A 19914-nucleotide genomic window follows, 5' to 3' on the forward strand; every position below is an offset into this window, starting at 1 on the left:
ATCAATCCGATTTTTATAATGGGCGGCTTTGGAGATGCGAACTTCTCTGTAATACTCCCTTTGCATTTTTTTATATTGTACCTTAATCATTGGGCAAAAATTAACACGCCATTCACGTTCCAGCTTTTTGCAGCCAGATTTGAGCGTTTGAAGTTCAGGAGTATACCACGAAGTAGTTTTCCTCGTGTTTTTGGGGTTACTCCCATTACGAATAGGATCGGTTTTATCAAGGGCTCCTAAAATGCGGGTCTGTAGGTGACTGTACGCAGTTCCACAGTCCATGCCTCCTATCGGACCTCCTATTGTGAGAAGTTCATTGAAGGTAGCCTGAGAAAAGGATTTCCATTTCCGCCGCATGTACCGCTGCTCAGAAACTTTTTTTGAGTCATCCTCAGATGACTGAATGCAAAAAGGAATGACAAAATGATCGGACCAGGGGACCGGAAACGGGATGGAGGATTGTACTCTGCAGTGATTTCCAAAGATGGGATCCAGGAGGTGCCCAAGTCTGTGAGTAGGGTCCTGATTTATGAGATCAAGCTGTAAGGAGTGGAGTTCGGACCTAATGTCGCTTGCTCCCTATCCAAGGGGTCATCAAAATGGGCATTCATATCGCCGAGCACAAGAAAGCTCTTTTTCCTAATCGCATGGTGAGCGGTGACCTCCAACAGGTTAGCAATAAAGTCATACATCCTGCCCGGTGGTCTGTACACAAGGATGCCTGAAAGGGAGGTTTGCGGTCCCATGTTTAAAAACACCGGCTTCACAGTGGTCAATATTCACAGGCAGTAGGGTGCATTGCATAGAAGTTTTTGTAGCAATAGCAATACCCCCTCCCCTGCCATCCTTCCTGTCTAATCTAGCAAGGGAGTAGCCAGGGGGCATGGCCTCTATGATGTCAGGATCAGAGAGTTCTCCCAGCCACGTCTCGGTAAAAAAAAGCATATCAAATTCCTCGTCCTCGAGAAGATGATAGATTTGAATACTGTGTTTCTAAACTATCTGAAACAACAGAATGTGGACAACAAGCTGATGGCACTATTCTACTTTGATTTCCAGAGAAAGAGTTATAATTCACATGGGAAAAAGACAACACGCATTGGCAAATCCAATAGGTCTCAGCAATCCGAAAGCTATAGGCATTGGCAATGTACATGTATTTGTGTACGGCTCTGGGGCTGTTTGCATTAAAAAAACATAAAAACATTAACATTGCCAACATCTATAGCTCTCAGACTGGCGAGACCTATTGGCTTTGCCAATGCTTGTTGCCTCTGCAAGACTGTTCTAATAGTATTGATGAGTGATTTATGATACATTCTCATTGTGATAATTGACCGGTCACCCTAACCATGCACCCTTGCATTTGACTATGGACGTGCAGCTGGAGTGAACTGCAATCACATCATGATTATGTCCTCCAGAAGCTTCATTTTTGCAAAAGTAAGATTCTGTGCAATGTAATATAGAACAATACATATCTAACAGCAATTGTGTAAGTGCCACACCTTTGGCTTGCGCTATTGCATGCCCATGGTGGTAAGGCTGTGATGGGTAAAAACACCTTTTACAGCCATATTATGAAAAAGATTAGTGAAGGTGGTAATGTATGGCAAGAATATGTGTACAGCTTTATTGTGTTGTGTTGTTTTTTGTACTGTATCAGTGTATTGTGTTGTTGCTGTATTTTACTGTTGTGGATGTGTTTCATTCTGTTTCGACTGTTTTGGTGTGTATGATTTTTTTTGTTATTTTGATTTGTGCTCTGCTATTTTATTATGTTTTGTTTTGCTTTATAATTACGTTAGAGACGTTATCACATGATGCTGCATTGCCAGCTAAAAGCACCACAATCCTTTGGATTTAAATGCCCAACATCCACTTGTCACAGAACACAGTGGTAAACTAGCACCCCTGCTCTTTAACCATTTAATAAACAATTCAACCCATCTCTATGGCAGATTAATTGTTCCAGTGCTCTTTTTATCTGGTAATGCTCACCGGGAGTGATATTGCATTGGCAATTGATTTTGAAATGCGTATCTTGTATTTTTATATACTCTTGTACTTAAAGTATACACATATTAGAAACATCTTTTTACTAAAAATCCTCATGAATTGCAATGTTATTTTAAAACGTACAGAAATCAGGCCTATGTGGAGCTGGACAAATTCTTTCAAAGTAAGGAAACATACATCTCTATGCTTCAAATGAAACATAGAATGCAACACATAAGAAGAAATATATTATTGAGCACTATGCTGTATACTTAAATCACCTTGTGTGTTTTGCTGTTCACCCTATGTGGGAAGGGTATGTCCAGACGTGGGTCCCGTGCTCACTGCGCCACTGGTGTCAAGCTGTCCTGGCTGAAGACGGCTGATAGCCAGTAACCGGTCCTAGGATGCTTGATTCCGGTCCAGGGAAGACATGGCTTCGCAGTTCAGTCTGGACTGTTCCCATGAGGCACAGGGTCAAGACTGATTTGCATATGGCCATGTCTGAACTGGGGTGGTGTGGTGAGCAAAATAATGATGGATTAACCCAGATCTGTAACTGGGGTGAAAGTTTTGCAAATGTGCAACATTCCATCCATCACCTTGTGTGTTTTGCTGTATACTTAAATAGCAGCATATCTCTGAAAGCACAATTTCAAAATCAGTGCATGACTCCCCATCGTCTGATGGATGTGGTAACCTTTGTTTACATTAACTATTTACCAGAACATTGTTTCATTAAAAATACTGAGGATGATATCATCAAAGCTTCGCGTTAAACATCGCAAATCACGTTTAGCGCGATTTTGAATATCGCCTCCTATCGCTGGTTTACATCTTTGCGTATTTACAATACCTTGCTCACAGGCGATGTACAAACCTGTGATAGATGGTGATATTCATCATTAGCGTGTGAAATCAAGCGATGATTTCACACACTAATGAAAAGCTTGATAATAGGGGAGTGTGGACGTAACCAAACAATCCACCTCCCATTCAAAACATGCCTAAGTCAACTTTTGACCAAGCGTTAAGGAACCTACAAAAACCGCGGTTAGCGCAGCTTTTTATCATCGCTTCGTGATTCCGGGGCCACGTTGTAAATAACACAATGTCCTGTTCACCACCTTTTGAAACGGCATTACTTTCACCTGAGCCTATTGGGCCTTCTGAGCAGCTGGGGTGAACGGAGATAAATACCGGATGCAGCCTTCTGAGAGCAATAGGTGTGCGAAGCGTGAGGCCTGTCTGCCACTGGACAAAAAAAGCAAGGTAAAGTGAAGGACATAAGGAAAAAGTGCCCCGTAACCTGCGTGCATGAAAAGTGCTCTCAAAGAAAAAAGTAGTGGAGAAACAATGCACTAAAATGGCCGTGCGTACTATTTAAAAGAAGTTGGGCGGTGTGCTCGGGGAGGACTTAACACCGGAAAAGGCATGAAGAAAGCATGCTCTAAGCAAATGGGGAGAAGAACGAATGGAGCGAGGATGGTGCCAGGCAATTGGAAGCCTATGGGTGGGCTGAAGCCCACAACAGTAGATGCAGCATGTCTCGGTTTGAGACAGCGCATGCGCACCGCCTAGAGCCAGAGACCTAAAAATAGAGGAAGCAGAGACAGTGTACTTCTAAGCACTGATCACAGATCAGTAACTTAAGTAAGACAAGGCATAAGGATGATGGGAGGATAAGAAACAAGGAGAAGAGAAAGATCACAAAGTGGTTTCAAACATCTCTTTGTGGAAAGTGGAGTGTTTCTGAGAGCACATTGTAAGTAAATGAAACCATGAAGAGATGGTCTGGTGACATGCATGCTTGTGACTGCAACATCCACACAAGGCTATCTCTCCACTTAATAATACTAGTCGAAACATTCCAAAACCAAGAAGGGTAAATTGAAGGCCCTGATATGACATCAGACATATGCAATTTGATCTCGCATTTGTGAAAGTTTGAGCTATTGGCATTTGTAAAAGACAATGCCTTTTATTTATGTGTTGTTTTTTAAAACTGATAAATAAAAGGCTTTGTCATTTACATCTCCTCTCGATTGTTACATTCCCTTTTACATCATAGAATGCTTTTGCCATAGAATGTATACAGTGACTAGGGAGTCTCTACATGGACAATATAGAAATATTTGCATTTTTATTAATTACAAGACGCACTGCCTTACATGAAAAAAATACCCTTTTAAGGTGTCTAAAAATGATTTAATATGAAAATACCTTAGAAGGTACATTGCAATATGGTTCTACTTTGTCATTCTGGGTTCTGGTGTTATTTACCAATCCCTCAGCCTTTAGCCTCAGGGTTTATGATGTCACCAGATCCTGAAGACAAAGATATAGGACCATATTACACAACTACACGTTATGTACCCTGTATATTTAAATGGATAGAATATGTGTTATTTATTAACATGGTTGAGTTTGGGGAGGGTCAAGGTTAACAAAACGTGAAGCACTGAGTGGGTCATGATTCTTTATCTCTCTCTCAACAATGGTAATACATTTGAATGAATGAATGAATGAATGAATGAATGAATGAATGAATGAATGAATGAATGTGGTCTTATACAGCGCAAACTTAGCCCAAGGGCTACAAGGCGCTAAAGCGGAACATCCAACACAAAGACGGTAGGGGCAAGCTTACAAATGTGCCTCAGAGAAAAGCCAGGTTTTTAAGACCTTGCGAAACCAAAGGAGTGAGGGCTGCGCTGAGAGCTCTAGTGGGAGAGAATTCCACAGTCTGGGAACCGCAGTGGAAAACGCTCTACCACCCCATGTAGCCTTAAAAAACCTAGGAACAGCGAGAACATTTTGGTTAGAAGGTCGAAGAGATCTGCTAGGGGTGCAATGATGAACAAGTGACTTAATGCTCTCTGGACCGGCGCCATAGAAGGCTTCATGAGTCAAACACAGGATCTTAACGGTGATCCTACGGTCCATCGGAAGCCAGTGTAAGTTCTTGAGTGCAGCCGAGGCTGAGCCGTATCTGGGAAGATTCAACACCATCCTCGCCGCAGCATTCTGGACCATTTGAAGACGATGGATGAGACTCTTGTTAATGCCCATATAGAGGGCATTACAATAGTCCAGTCTGGAAGAAACTAACGCCAGAGTGGCCTGCTTGCGAGAGTCTGGGGAAAGATAGTGGGAGATCTTTCTGAGGATCCTGATGATCCAGAAACAGGTGGAGACAGTCCTGTTTACCTGTTGATCGAAGGAAAGGGCAGTATCCATTATCACCCCCAGGTTCTTGCCATGGCGGACTGCACAGGGACATTCCCCAAGCGAGGGCGGCCACCAGTCAGTAGACCAAATTTCCTGGTTACTCCCAAAAATCAATACCTCGGTTTTCTCACCATTCAATTTCAGGAAGTTCTCCACCATCCATTGGGAAACAGCCTCCATACAACTCCTGAAATTCTGAGCACAATCATTTACTGAATGTGAGAAAGAGACCATTGTTTGGGTGACATCGCATAAGACAGCACCTCCAAACCAAATGATCTTACCACCCTTGCAAGGAGGGCCACATAGATGTTGAAAAGTGTAGGACTCAATGAAGAGCCCTGGGGAACCCCACAATGCAAGGGGTTAGGAGCAGAGAGGAACTGAATGAATTCAGATTACCAACTGAACACCTACCTGCATGTGTGGCTTAAGCCAGGCTTTTTTCAAACACCATGAAATAAATAGTCAATGACAATGGCTTACCAAGTTTCATAGTCTAAACGCTGGGCCAAAGGATTCTTCTAAATTTCTTTAGACTTAGGTTACCAACATTGCCATCTACTAAGAATATGTATTAAAAAAAATCATAGCAAATTAGTCTGACCCTGTGCCTCATGGGAGTGCAGTGCAAAACTGCCAAGCCATGTCTTCCCTGGACCGGAAACAAGCATCCTGGGACCCGTTTCGGGTTCATAACCCTCATCAACCAGACTATCTTGAATCCAGTAGCAAAGTGAGCAATCTAAAGAATGATGATGGATTAAGTCCAGCTCAGTTGACTGGGGGTGAGTGTTTGATTTGCTCAAGCGCTTCGTCCATCATCCCCTTTGGTATCGCTTTGTTCGATCCAAGTTGGCAGGGTATGCCCAGACGTGGGTCCCTTGCTCACCCTGCCACTGGATTCAAGATAGCCTGGCTGATGAGGGTTATGAACCCGAAACTGGTCCCAGGATGCTTGTTTCAGGTCCAGGGAAGACATGGCTCGGCAGGTTGAGCTGGACTGTACCCATGCGGCACAGGGTCAGACTGATTTGCCTATGGCCATGTCTGAACTGGGGTGGTGGAGTGAGCGAAAGAATGATGATGGATTGAGCCTAGATCAGTTGACTGGGGGTGAGTGTTTGATTTGCTCAAGCGCTCCGTCCATCATCCCCTTTAGTATCGCTTTGTTCACCCTAAGTTGGCAGGGTATGCCCAGACGTGGGTCCCTTGCTCACTCTGCCACTGGATTCATGATAGCCTGGCTGATGAGGGTTATGAACCCAAAACCGTTCCCAGGATGCTTGTTTCCGGTCCAGGGAAGACATGGCTTGGCATTTCGGACTGGACTGTTCCCATGAGGCACAGGGTCAGACTGATTTGCATCATGTCTGAACTGGGGTGGTGGCGTGAGCTAAAGAATGATGATGGATTAAACCCAGATCAGTTGACTGGGGGTGAGTGTTTGATTTCCTGAAGCGCCCCGTCCATCATCCCCTTTGGTACCACACACAGGGCCCTGCATCCACCTAATAACAGAATGATGAACGGGGGACACAATGGTAGAACCTCTTAACTTCAAAGGAGAACATAGATCAGCTGATCATTCTTAGAAGCAATACAAGAATTTGGAAACCTCTTCCTTCGACCTCAGTAAGACCCCCTGTGATGCTGAATTTAAAGGGAAACTCAAAGCGGCCAAGCGATCGCTGCGTTAGGCAGGTGGAGGATAAGCGGTGAGCAATGTTTGGGCTCATCCCGGGAAAGGCCGCGCGGGGCAGGGGGCATCCTGCAAAGTGGATATTGACGTTGATATTCCACCTTTGCCTTTGCTCTCTCATAACTCAGCCGGGCTCTGCTGAATAAACGAGACCTAAGTGGGCGGAAATCTAAACTAGTGGTGCGCGTGCACCACAGAGGAGCGGGGGCGAGGGAGCCTGTCGGTGTCTAGGATGCACTGATACGCGTCCTAGACACCGTCGGGAATGTGCGTTGCAAAGGCGGGATATGCTCCCACGTTTGCCAAATCGGGTGCCTTTTTTTAAATTTAAAAAAAACACCCGAAAGCCAATGCCTGACTGAGGAATACTGATCACACGCACGAGCGTGTGGTCAGCTTTCAAAACCCCATACAAAAGGGCTCTCCCTGCACAAGCAGTGCTGCGCACTGCAACGCAGGCGGGAGCCCTACAAAGGATAGTAAAGAAATTGCCATCCAATGAGAGAAAAGCTAATAATTAACAGTAAGTGGGTATACAAATTTCCAACTAAAAGGATCTTCGTGGAACTCAGAAACCAAATCTTTTACATTTCATGGTAAGTGGTCACAGACCACCAAACCAAATACTTTAAGTTAGAGTAGCAGTGTCATTATGGTGGTGGTCTGGAAAATGAAATCATAAATCATGGGAAAGTACAAAGACCAGCACAACCTCTCCTTTCACAAGTAATATACCTGCAACCTAAAAATACCTAATCTCATGTAGCTCATCTATTAATATCACCAACCATTGCATGCATTCACATGCTCCCCCTATAGCTAATGATATTACCTAACCTCTATTAATTTATTCTACCACATAGACACTGGTGTAAATGCATGGATTGGATTATTTAAGAGCACAAGACTGGTAACATTACTAACAATAACCACTGAAAGAAACCACTAACTTTTGCTTCCAGAGCAGTGTTATTTAACACTGATATGTAAAAAACAAATACAACATAACAACCCACCTGACTGTCACTCATACACCCTCATAAGATAGAAATAATAAGGGTTGTGTTCACCCCCCCGCCCCCTACTGTATCTGTCTATAGCAATAAAACATTCATCACCAACTGAACAGGCATTGAATAACGGAAGAGACCTGCCAAATAATACAGGCCAAGGAGGATTTTGATTTTGTCCACCACCGCAAGTCTCAACAAAGTACATACTATGACTGCTTTTTGATGGCTAACAACAATCAGATATAGGATGATGTTACTGAGGTACATCCGAGCAGATCTTTCCACCATTTATTCCTCCAATCTACGCCTGCTCAGGATCATAAACTTCGAACAAAATATTTCAGAATAGAAAACCCACTGCAGGAGCCTGCTACCTGAACTATGATCATAGAAAATACCATAAAGTAACCTGCAGAGTTGTTCAAAGCTGCAGGTTTACTGAAAATCATAAGCTGTGCACCGTGCTTTGGTGATCATCACATGTATCATGGTAACTCTTCCCATGTAGGATCAAAACAAAGGCAACCACTTCCAGATATACACCCTACATTCTGTAGCATACCCATGAAAGCAAGCACTCCAAGCCCTACATAAGGGTAGTAAGCGACAATTGAATGCTGCAATTAAATACAATTAATCTACTGCGTATCACTTAATTCAAAAGTGCTCAACTTTAAAAACCCTTTACGTGCTGTCCCCAAGCCCAATCTGGAATGTTAATGTCTTTCTTTGCATTAAAATGCATGTGCCCTTCCATGCACTACTTACTCTTTCCCACTGTTGGTTGTTTTTAAATATAGATTGTGTATCCGGAAGAGCTATAAGTGTGTCTCTCAGACTCATATACTTATTTTTAGTGAATACTTCTAACTGCAGATTCCTCATATTTTGAATACCCACAAGGTGATAGGATCAGGAGAATTTATCAGCATTGCTCTCATGCGCTAGTAGGTGATATCTTGTGGCTCCAGATATGATTGGACAGAGCTACATGTAAGCGTCACCCCTGCACACTGATGTCAGTTATCTTCTTTTTGCACCTTTGGACATGGATCCAGAGATTCACCCCTAACTTTGCCGGTCTTATGATGATTTTGAAATTCTGAAAAAATAGTGTGCTAGCCAACGATGCTCTCACTGAAAATGACAGGAATTAAGCTGTGCTGAGGCTGCAGCATGCAGATATCGTCCCCCCACGAGGGGGGGGGGTTGTGCACTAGTCACCACTCCAAGTTGTGTGATCAGTGCTCTTTAATGCACCCAAATGTGTTATGAGACTGGGAGGCAAAGCTGTACATCGCTGCACATTAGAGAAACATCACAGGGGTCCCATTCCTTGTTCAAGTTGTGGGCTGGTCCAGGCCATGAGAGTCTTCCTATGACCACTCAATTTCCTATTCAAAATCTTCAGATGAATCAAAGTCCAGGCAAGCACATACTATGGTGTAAATTATTATTCTTGTATATGATCATTGTTTTTGGTTTTGGTTGTTGTTCCTGTACATGACTGTTGAGTTTTGCTCCCCTTGGGTCATTGTGCTCCATCATCTAGCACATACTTCGTTCACCCAGGTGTATTTTTGATTCTCCATGTTAGACTAATGTTCTGATTTGTTAGCTTTGCCTCAAATTGTAAAGCGCTCTGATACCCTTTGGAATCAAGTTTGCGCTATATAAAACTTTATTAATAAATAAATAAATAAAAACCCTGCCCCATCCTGTCCTGTCCCACCCTGGCCCCCCCCCACCTCTGATTTCAAGGACAAGGTGCAAGGGCGTCAAGATCTAAGCTGCACTCCTGCGAGAGCTCCAGTATGGAACAGAAATGTCAACTGGTCTCCCTAGCCCTACACATCTTTAGTGTTCTTATGCCTCCATTTGGTGCCCTTCAGGCACCATGGAGCAGCAGCCTCCAGTCAGGTCACCACTAAAAGGTCCTCCACTCATAATGGCCCTGTCATATTGATTTATGACTGGAGTACTGTAATGCATATAAAAATTAATAATAATAATAAAACTGTGGCCAAGACCTACCACAGGAAACAACACACGTTTGGCAAACTTTATTGAGATGTATGTGAGGACTGATATGCTTCTAAAGTTGGGAGTGGCCCCAGTGAGGGGGTTATGCAAACAAATCTATTTGAAAGGGGCCAAATGCATTCAAATACAAATTTTGTGAGAAATGGAATGAATGAGATAAACAAATGATGCAAGGTGACAGGGTAAATGGTATCAATGGAAATGTTGAAATGTTGGAAAAGACTACAGCTTGTGATTTATTTGGGGAAATTGGGCATTTGAAGAGGAAATGTGGGCGAAATCATGATAGAATTATGGACAATATGCAACCAAGTGTGCAGAGAAATATTGAAACATCAAATCTGCAGAATATGAGACAGAACATGCAAAGCCAGAAAACATTTTGAATGCCAGTACCTTGAGCCCCAGTAATGCAGCAAAACATCAGAAACAAAATGTTGTATAATCCAGGTTATCAGCAGAATGTCATGATCATCGCTGATGAGATGGCAGTCACTAGTTTTCAATGAAAGTGCCTGAGAGAGTAGGAAGATTTCTTATTTGGAGCAGTCTTAGAGGTAGATCAAAATGGCCCATACTTTCATGGAGAAGTCAATGGCCATCCCGTTTCAGTTCTAAGTGAAACAGAAGCTACCAGTTCTTTAGTTCGTTCTGTGGAAGTTCAGAACCAAGCAATCTTGGGAAAAGAAGTCCCAGTTGTAGAGATCAATAATTAGCAAATTATTAATCAGATTTCAGCAGATGTGCCATTCAAAATAGAACAAATGAAAATAAACATCAATGTATTCAATGTGACTCAACCCCAGTGAACTTTTCTTCGAAGGGATCTTCTTTGCAAGATGAACTGTGTTATTAATTGCACACCAGATAGTGGTGCAGTAGAAACACAAGAAGAGGATTCACTTTAAAATTAGTGCAGAGGACTGTAGAGTTGAGATATACCCAGTTTTAACAAAAGAAAATCTCCCTCCTGATTTAAAGCTTCCTGTTACAGAAAAGGTTTGGGATTTTTCAAGGAAAGACATCGGATTGAATAAACCAGCAGAGCCAGTAAGAATAAAAGTAAAACCAGGTGCAACATTCTCAACTAGACAGTATTGATTATCTAAAGAAGCAGAGGAGGGAATTAAACCAGTGATCAGGAAAATGACTGAGCAGATAATCCTTCGAGAGGTCCTTGATAGCTCATACAATTCTCCTGTAATGGAAATTAAGAAACCAATGTGGAAAATGGACAATATTTAAAAGACTAATAAAAGTGTGGTTCACTGCTGTCTTGCGGTACCAAATCCAGCTGTAATGCTGTTCCAAATTCCATCAGAAGCAGGAGGGTACACATTACTTGACTTGTGGCAAGTGTTCTTTTGAAGACCATTGCATGAGGAATCACAGCTCCTCTTTGAATCTTCATTTTGAATAAAGCTCTTGTGTGGTGTAAAATCCCACAAGGGTATACAAAGAGCCTTTCGGTTTGCTCTCAGATTCTGAATAAGAATTTACAGAGTTTGGATTTGCCATGTAATTTAGACTTAGCCCAGTACATAGTTGACCTCTTAATGGCATTCAAAGCAAAAGAGGATTGCAAGCTTGATACCATTGCACTGTTAAATCATTTAGAGGAAAATGTGCATAAAGTCACCCCCAAAAAGATGCAATGTTGTGAAAAGGAAGTTATCTATCTCAGACACCATATTAAAAAGGGTGTGCAAAAAGTTTCAAAAGAACACGTTTCTGTAATTCTGAGGTTTTTGGGAATTGTTGGTTATAGTTGTCAATGGATTCCAAATGTCTCTCAGATTGCAAAGCCTTCAGTAATGCTGACATGTAACAATGTACAAGATCCGGTAGCATGATGATGAAAGCCTTGAATCATTTAAGAGATTGAAAGAGAGTTTGTGTCACGCCCCCACACTAGGGATGCCTGATCACAATGATTTTTTTATTTCTTCTTTCATGAAAAAGATAGATGTACACTTTCAATACTTGGTTGGAAAATGGACAACTCATGCACCATATCGCTTATCTCTCTTGACTTCTGGATCCAGTTGCTGTGAGTCCAGAAGAGTCCAGAAACCTCTCTGGAAGCTGCTATTCCAGTTGGGTATAAGATCTATAATCTTGCCCGCGCGCACAGAAGAGGAGGCGGTATAGCCATTATCTTTTAGGACATTTATCGATGTGCGTCATTTTCAGTGAATGGCCTCTTAGCGATGGAAGCTACTGGCTTCTGCATTGCTCTGAATGCTAATTATTCTGATCAATCAGCCACCTAGCCCCACTGGTCATTTTTTGGATTCTCCTAATGAGGTGGCATCACAAGTCCTACTCTGCTTTACACACAGATTCATACTTGGGGACTTTAACATAAATTGGGATTGTCCTACTAATAAAGATACACTCAGCCTTACTAATGCTTTGGCGCCACTTTGTTTTTACCAATTTGTTTCCAACCCACCCACAAGGAGTGCCACTCTATGGATCTTCTTTTTTTCTTAAAGCAAATTAAGCATATCAAATCCCCGTCCTCTTCCATGCACAGGCCACTATTCAATTCACTTAGGGTGGGATGCTATACAACAGGGATGTCAGAAAAATCCCTTTATTACCTCAAAACCCTGGCTTTTCTCTAAGATGGACAGGGTCCTAAGCCGCTTCAAGGTAAGTTCCAGTGGTACGAGCCTATCCGGACCCTTCGCTCCTCTTCCACAAACCTTGTCAGAATCCCCAGGGTAAAGAAAGTGACCCTGGGAGGAAGAACCTTTAGCGTGGCGCAAGCCCGCCTTTGGAATGGTCTCCCCCTAGAAATCAGGAGAATACAAAGTCTGCTTCTGTAAAAAAATAAAGACCTGGCTTTTTCCTAGGGTATAATCTCTAGGGTTATCAGTGGATCTGATCTCTCTTGACAGTCTGCCTTTTTTTCTTCTCACAGCTGATAGTCTCTTTTTCCAGTTTAAATTATTTCTTAGCGCCAGGATGCCCGCAGGGTTACAGTGCGCTCTACAAATATCAAATAAATAAATAAATAAAAGATCCCCAGGCCAGTCTGGTCACTGCCCTAGAGAATCCGATACCTCCTCTCTCTGGTTCACTTGAGCCAGACACTATTGTGTATGACAACTGGGCTTGCTCTGTGACAGAAGGGCTAGCTTTCCCTTCCTCCAACTGCCCGGTTGATAGGATAAAGCCATTTTGTCTCTGTTTTAATGAAGATCTTAGACAGGCCAAGAAAATTTGTAAGAAAGTAGAAAGAGCTTGGTGTTGTTATTATAGTTTAGAGGACAAAATTAAATACAAGTCCAATCTAATTAATTTGTTCAAGAAAAACCTTTGTGAGGACAAAATTGATAAGGCAGAGAAATTTAAGCCTACTGAAATTTTTAAGATTTTCAAAAAGTTCCTTGACCTTACTGTATGCCATCACAATGTAAATTTGTCAGCCTTACGATGTCAGCAACTGGACTCCTTTAATTTTTTTTTACAGAAATTCAAAGTAATCTTGAAGTAATGACATCTATTGACCTCTGCCTCCATCCCCTGTCGATATCAGTTGTGCTTCTTTCTCCTTGACCCTATTCTGTCAGAGGAGTCATGACTCGCGATACTAGTTTAAGATCCTCCATCTGTTTTAGTGAAGAGAGTGGATGTCATTAACCCAGTGCTGAACTCTCTAATAAATAGAACTCTAGCATCTGGGATTGTTCCCTCTATCTTGAAGCAGGCTAAGCTTCTGCCACTTTTCAATGATGATCCTGGCATCCTCAGAAAATACAGGCCAATTTTCCTGTTACCAGCCACATCAAAAATTGCTGCGAAGTTTGTGAATCGTCAGCTCTCCAATTTCACTTTGAGTCCTACAAGTTCTTTCATCCCAGCCAGTCTGGGTTTAGATCTAAATGTAACACTGAAACATCTCTTCTAGAGAGATGTGAGGAGATCAAACATACCCTAGACCCACAGGGCAAGGCAGTCCTGGTCTTGTTAGATATTTCGGCTACCTTTGATATGATGCCGCATTCCAGGTTGCTTGCCTGCTTCTGCGAGATTGGCATCAGCGGTTCAGTGCTAAACTGGCTAAGCTTCTTTCTGGAGGAGAAACACCAAGGGGCAGATTTACAATAACTGGCGCATCCCTGCTTCTCAGCAGGGATGCACTAGTGATTGTGCGCCAAGCCTCCGCCACCATGGATGTGCCGCATTTACAATGTGGCGCACCATGGGGCAAAAACGGCACAGATGCGTCACACATCTGTGCCATAAAAGCGGCGCATTGATGGAGTTGCGTCACAAGCACGATGCAGCTCCAGCAATGCTCTGGGGGGTCCTATTGTTAGAATGCTGCGTCAATCCTTATGCCTGCTTCAAGCAGGTGCAGGGTTTTGACGCAGCATGGGCTCAAAAGTGACTCAGTGAAATCTTGTAGATTTCACTCAGCCACTTTTAGTAGGCGTTACTGCGCCGGAACGCCCCTCCCTGCGCAGGAACGCCTCCTTCTGGTGCAGGGCTTTACAACGTGACGCCTCTCCCAGATGCGTCACGTTGTAAGTACCCCGCACCATGGCGCATCTTTTGCGCTGCGCCACAAAAGTGACGCAACTGTGGCATAAAAGCGGCGCAAGGGGCTTGTAAATCTGCCCCCAAGAGTTTTGGATGCCTCCTTTTCCCTCCTGCAGATGTACTGGCTGAGTCGGAGTACCCCATTGCTTTTCCCTTTGCCTTAAAATGTCATGACTACATATCTACATGACCCCTCTGGCCATTTTGGTTCGGTCCTTTGGGTCAAAATAGCGGGCTACGCGGATGACACTCAGTTACTGTTCTCATTTAAAAAAGATGAGACATTGGATCAAGATGCCATCAAGCCCTGTCTATCTGTGGTCTTTCAGTGGATGAGCCTTAAGCAACTTAAGTGTAACCCGGATAAGACTGAGGTTCTTAGCTTTGGCTACAATTTTATCTTGAATTTGCAATTGCACTGGCTGGATGAGATCCCATAAACCTAAGGTACAAGCTGAAGCAGTAAAGAACTTAGGCGGCAAGATTGACAAGCAGCTGACCCTCCAAGCACAAATTATCTCCATTGTTGGCACCTGTGTTAGCCTGATGCGCATGGCCAAATTGTTTTACAATTCCTCTATCTACCTGTTAGGAGTACTGTGCTTCGGGGCCATGGTAGTGTCCAGACTGAATTATGCCAATGCTCTGCATGCAGGCCTTCCTCAATATCTGCTGCAAAAATTGCAGATGGTCCAGAATGCAGTGGCATGTCTGGTACTCCATCTTCCCAGACAAGTGTCAATGATGATCCATCTGATCAATCTACATTGGTTACCTGTCAGGAAAAGGATCATGTTTAAAATTTAAAATGCTGACACTGCACAGAGCTCTCCATAGGTCTTGGCCAGAGTACTTGTCCAATAGGGTTAAATGTTGTTCTCCCCTTAGAACTCTATGATCCTCTTTTGGTCTCTTGCTCGGTTCTCTAGGGTTAGGGGAGCAAAAACAGGAGGTAGATCTTTTTTCCCTCTTGGGCCCGCAAGCTTGAAATAGCATGCCAGCAGAGCTTCGATCAGTACAGAGAGAATGATGTTTTAAAAACCAGCTAAAGACCTGGCTTTTCTTTCTTTGGTTCTTCCCTCATTTATTTTCTGCTTTCGCTTGTTCATTTGAAGAATGGGGGAGTCAGGTCCTGTGACGTGGGGCTAGCTGGACCATTAATATAACTAAGTACACAGATTGCCAGCCACACACTTATTTAAATCCTCTATTTTTGAGGGAACAAACCATAAGAGACTTCCTGGTTCGTACGGGTATATCACTCAAACCCTTTTATTATTTATTTGTTTTTTGTCTTTTTTTAAGTATTGATGTATGAAAGGGACACCTTATCGTTTTGTACACCTTATATACAATTATTTACAATTCGCGATTATTTACAACACAAACGCATACACATAACTAGTTGTATTATACAAAGTGAATTGCTCTGATATATATATACACTCAAATATTCATACTACGAAGAAAAAATCATCCGTAATTCCATAAAGACCAGAGTCAAACAAAATCAAAATCAAAGGCTGAACTAGACCGGATGGTCTGTGTCACCACATTTGGGCCTGACACAAACAAATTCAGACAAACCGTGTTAAAAAATTGGCACTTACTAGAAAACCTGGACTGTCCATTTCCCCGTCCTCTTTTCGCGTATCGTAAGAACAGGAGCATCGGACAACATCTTGTCCGAGCCGAGATAGCATTACCCAAACCTAAGAGTGACCTATTGTCTCAATGGGGAATGAAACCCATTGAGGGACATCATAAATGTGGGACATGCGTGGCCTGTGGGAATACTGTGGAAGGGAAGGTATTCCAACATGGGAATATTAAGTGGAAACACTTAAGTTTCTCAAATTGTAAAACACGAAATGTTGTGTATGTAGTCATCTGCCCATGTAATATGATTTACATAGGCAAGACAACACAACAAGTGAATATGCGCATAACGCAACATAAGTCTAGAATCAAGAATAAAGTGCTTACAGCACCTATGGTGGAGCATTGCATTGAAAATAAACGCACTGAGAATGACTTAAAGTGGTCAATTCTATATGTTCTGCAACAGTCTAGACCCATTAACCATGATAAACTTCTACTAAAAAAAGAGGCCTACCTTACACTTAAGTTTAATAGCGCACTCAGCGGGCTCAACTCGCTTTCTGAAATATCTAGAGTGTGAGCTTTATCTAGTATAGTGCCTCCAAAAGAAAGGGTCGATGGTAATTGCGCGTATGTTTTCATATGTGGTTTAAATTCACCTTTTTTCACATCTAAATGATAGCCTTTTAAATGCTGATTCTGCACAGAGCTCTCCATAGGTCTTGGCCAGAGTACTTGTCCAATAGGGTTACATGTTATTCTCCCCTTAGAACTCGATGATCATCTTTTGGTCACTTGCTCAGTTCCCTAGGGTTAGGCGAGCAAAACAGGAGGTAGATATTTTTTCCCTCTTGGGCCCGCAAGCTTGAAATAACATGCCGGCAGAGCTTCGGTCAGTACCGAGAGAATGATGTTTTAAAAAACAGCTGAAGACCTGGCTTTTCTTTCTTTGCTTCTTCCCTCATTTATTTTCTGCTTTCGCTTGTTCATTAGCACCGGGACCAATGGGGAGTATCTGCGCGCCTTACTCGGATGTCTAAAATCGGTTGCAGCAGTTTGGCAATAGAGAAAAGTGAAGGAATGATGATCGCTCATACTTTAATTGTCTATGTTCCAAACTCTGTTGAAATTCTTTTAACCAGAATAAAAACACAGCACATTATAAACAGAAGGCGCCCACGTTATGATTAGGTTATATTTGGAGTAGAACATATCTCAGTTCGAAGGTGCAATGTCTTAAGCCCAGCAACACTGCTTGGGCTTTCAGGAAAATGTGAAAGCAGGGACAATATTGTTGATGATGAGCACGAATATCTCCAAAAGTTGGTAATAGGAGATAGCGATGTTAGCGACTGTTTCCAGTCGCTAACATCTTGGCACGCCCAATTTACATGTCATTAGTGATAAATATCACTGACATGCAAAGTGGGGCCCAAGATGGTCGCTATCTCCTACTAGCTGTCGCTAACTGGTGTTAGCGACAGCTAGGTAATAGGGAGATAATTTTATCTCCGCTTTCTTGGCTTTTAAAGCCAAAAAAGCGGAGATAAACCCCCTTCATAATATGCCCCTCAGTTACTGTTCTCATTTAAAAAAGATTAGACATGGGATCAAGATTGCAAAAGTCTATGGTCGTGCACAGCCTCCTTTTTCTACTAGTGTAATTATCTTTACTGTGCTGCCAGGGTATCACTCCCCGCCTGGAGTGTAGTCAATTCATTGGTTGGTAGCAGTTATATGTCCATATACAACTGTCCCCCTAGGCACTGGGTATGTTGCTGACATAAAATCCAGCTCTTTTTAAAAAAATGATATGTTCCTCACAATCGATTCTTTGTTCAATTTTATTTCATTGAATTCTGAATCTTAGTTTTCAATCCACATCATGTGTTGATTCATCAAATTTTAAATTTCATCCAAAGAATAATTTATATCCAATGCATTTCGGTGGTTAAACCACCTTCATCAGGGAAACCATCTGCAAATAACAAACAATAATCGCTAAGCATACTATATAATGACAGTTTCACTTATTACAATCTTCATTTTACATTCCCGACATGCTATACAATGCAATACTCTAGTCTGGTTCAATATCTGACTACATAGTGTTTGTGAAAACTAAAAGGTTGATACGAGTAACTGTTCTGACTGTTGCTTGACTCCAAAGCCTCTATTCTCTATGGTAATTTATACTTGATAAACACACTCTATTTTGCCAAAATAAGCTAGAAATGTTAACCTTGATGTCGTATCTGGGGAACATATTACTACAAAGTTCCAAGTGAATCAATAACAGACGTGTAGTCCATGCGCTTACTATCGCTGTAATTTAAACTCTACTACCTGCCGTGAACAACTCAATACAAAACAGTTCTAATTCAGTGGGTAAGCCCCTTCGGTTACCGTCCCTTCTCTTAAAACATTCTAATTCCCTCATTTACGCTCTGCTCTCACCTGCAAAAGCTTCACTGGCGTTTCCTAGATGCTACCGCGATTACGCGCTGCTTGCATTTCCGGGTTTAAATCATTGCGTGGTGTTCTGCGCATGTGCTACCTCGCGACTAGCGTTACTAGGGTATGCGTGAAGATGTTTTTTTTATGCAATCATGGCTAATTTTATTGACTATTTCTCTTACTGTCGTGTGTCTGTTTATCACTGTATCACTCAACCTTTTTTACATGGTATACGTGACTCAATGCTCACGTGCTTGACTTGCCTTCACGATGCCTAGGGTATAGGAGACCAGTGTAACCTGCTAACGCTACATTTGAGAATCCATGGTCATAGTGACAGAACTAACATCTGCCAGCATAATGCTACATCTTAAATACAGGCTTGTAAAAGGAGAATATTCCATTCTGTATATTACGCATACATCCCTAAATAATTACAAGTAACACATACATTCTGTCCTGTCATTTAGCCCGTGTGGTTTCAAGCTGTTCAAATAAAAAATCCAATGATTTTCTCGCTTTAACTGGATCAAGATGCCATCAAGCCCTGTCTATCTGTGGTCTTTCAGTGGATGAGCCTTAAGCAACTTAAGTGTAACCCGGATAAGACTGAGGTTCTTAGCTTTGGTTACATTTTATCTTGAATTTGCAATTGCACTGGCTGGATGAGATCCCTTCAACCTAAGGTCCAAGCTGAAGCAGTAAAGAACTTAGGTGGCAAGATTGACAAGCAGCTGACCCTCCAAGCACAAATTATCTCCATTGTTGGCACCTGTTTTAGCCGGATGCGCATGGCCAAATTGTTTTACAATTCCTCTATCTACCTGTTAGGAGTACTGTGCTTCGGGCCCTGGTAGTGTCGAGACTGAATTATGCCAATGCTCTGCATGCAGGCCTTCCTCAATATCTGCTGCAAAAATGTCAGATAGTCCAGAATGCAGTGGCATGTCTGGTACTCCATCTTCCCAGACAAGTGTCAATGATGATCCATCTGATCAATCTACATTGGTTACCTGTCAGGAAAAGGATCATGTTTAAAATTTAAAATGCTGATTCTGCACAGAGCTCTCCATAGGTCTTGGCCAGAGTACTTGTCCAATAGGGTTAAATGTTATTCTCCCCTTAGAACTCTATGATCCTCTTTTGGTCACTTGCTCAGTTCCCTAGGGTTAGGCGAGCAAAACAGGAGGTAGATATTTTTTCCATCTTGGGCCCGCAAGCTTGAAATAACATGCCGGCAGAGCTTCGGTCAGTACCGAGAGAATGATGTTTTAAAAAACAGCTGAAGACCTGGCTTTTCTTTCTTTGCTTCTT

This window comes from Lissotriton vulgaris, chromosome 3_1 (assembly GCF_964263255.1).
Source record: "Lissotriton vulgaris chromosome 3_1, aLisVul1.2, whole genome shotgun sequence".
Lineage (NCBI taxonomy): Eukaryota > Metazoa > Chordata > Amphibia > Caudata > Salamandridae > Lissotriton > Lissotriton vulgaris.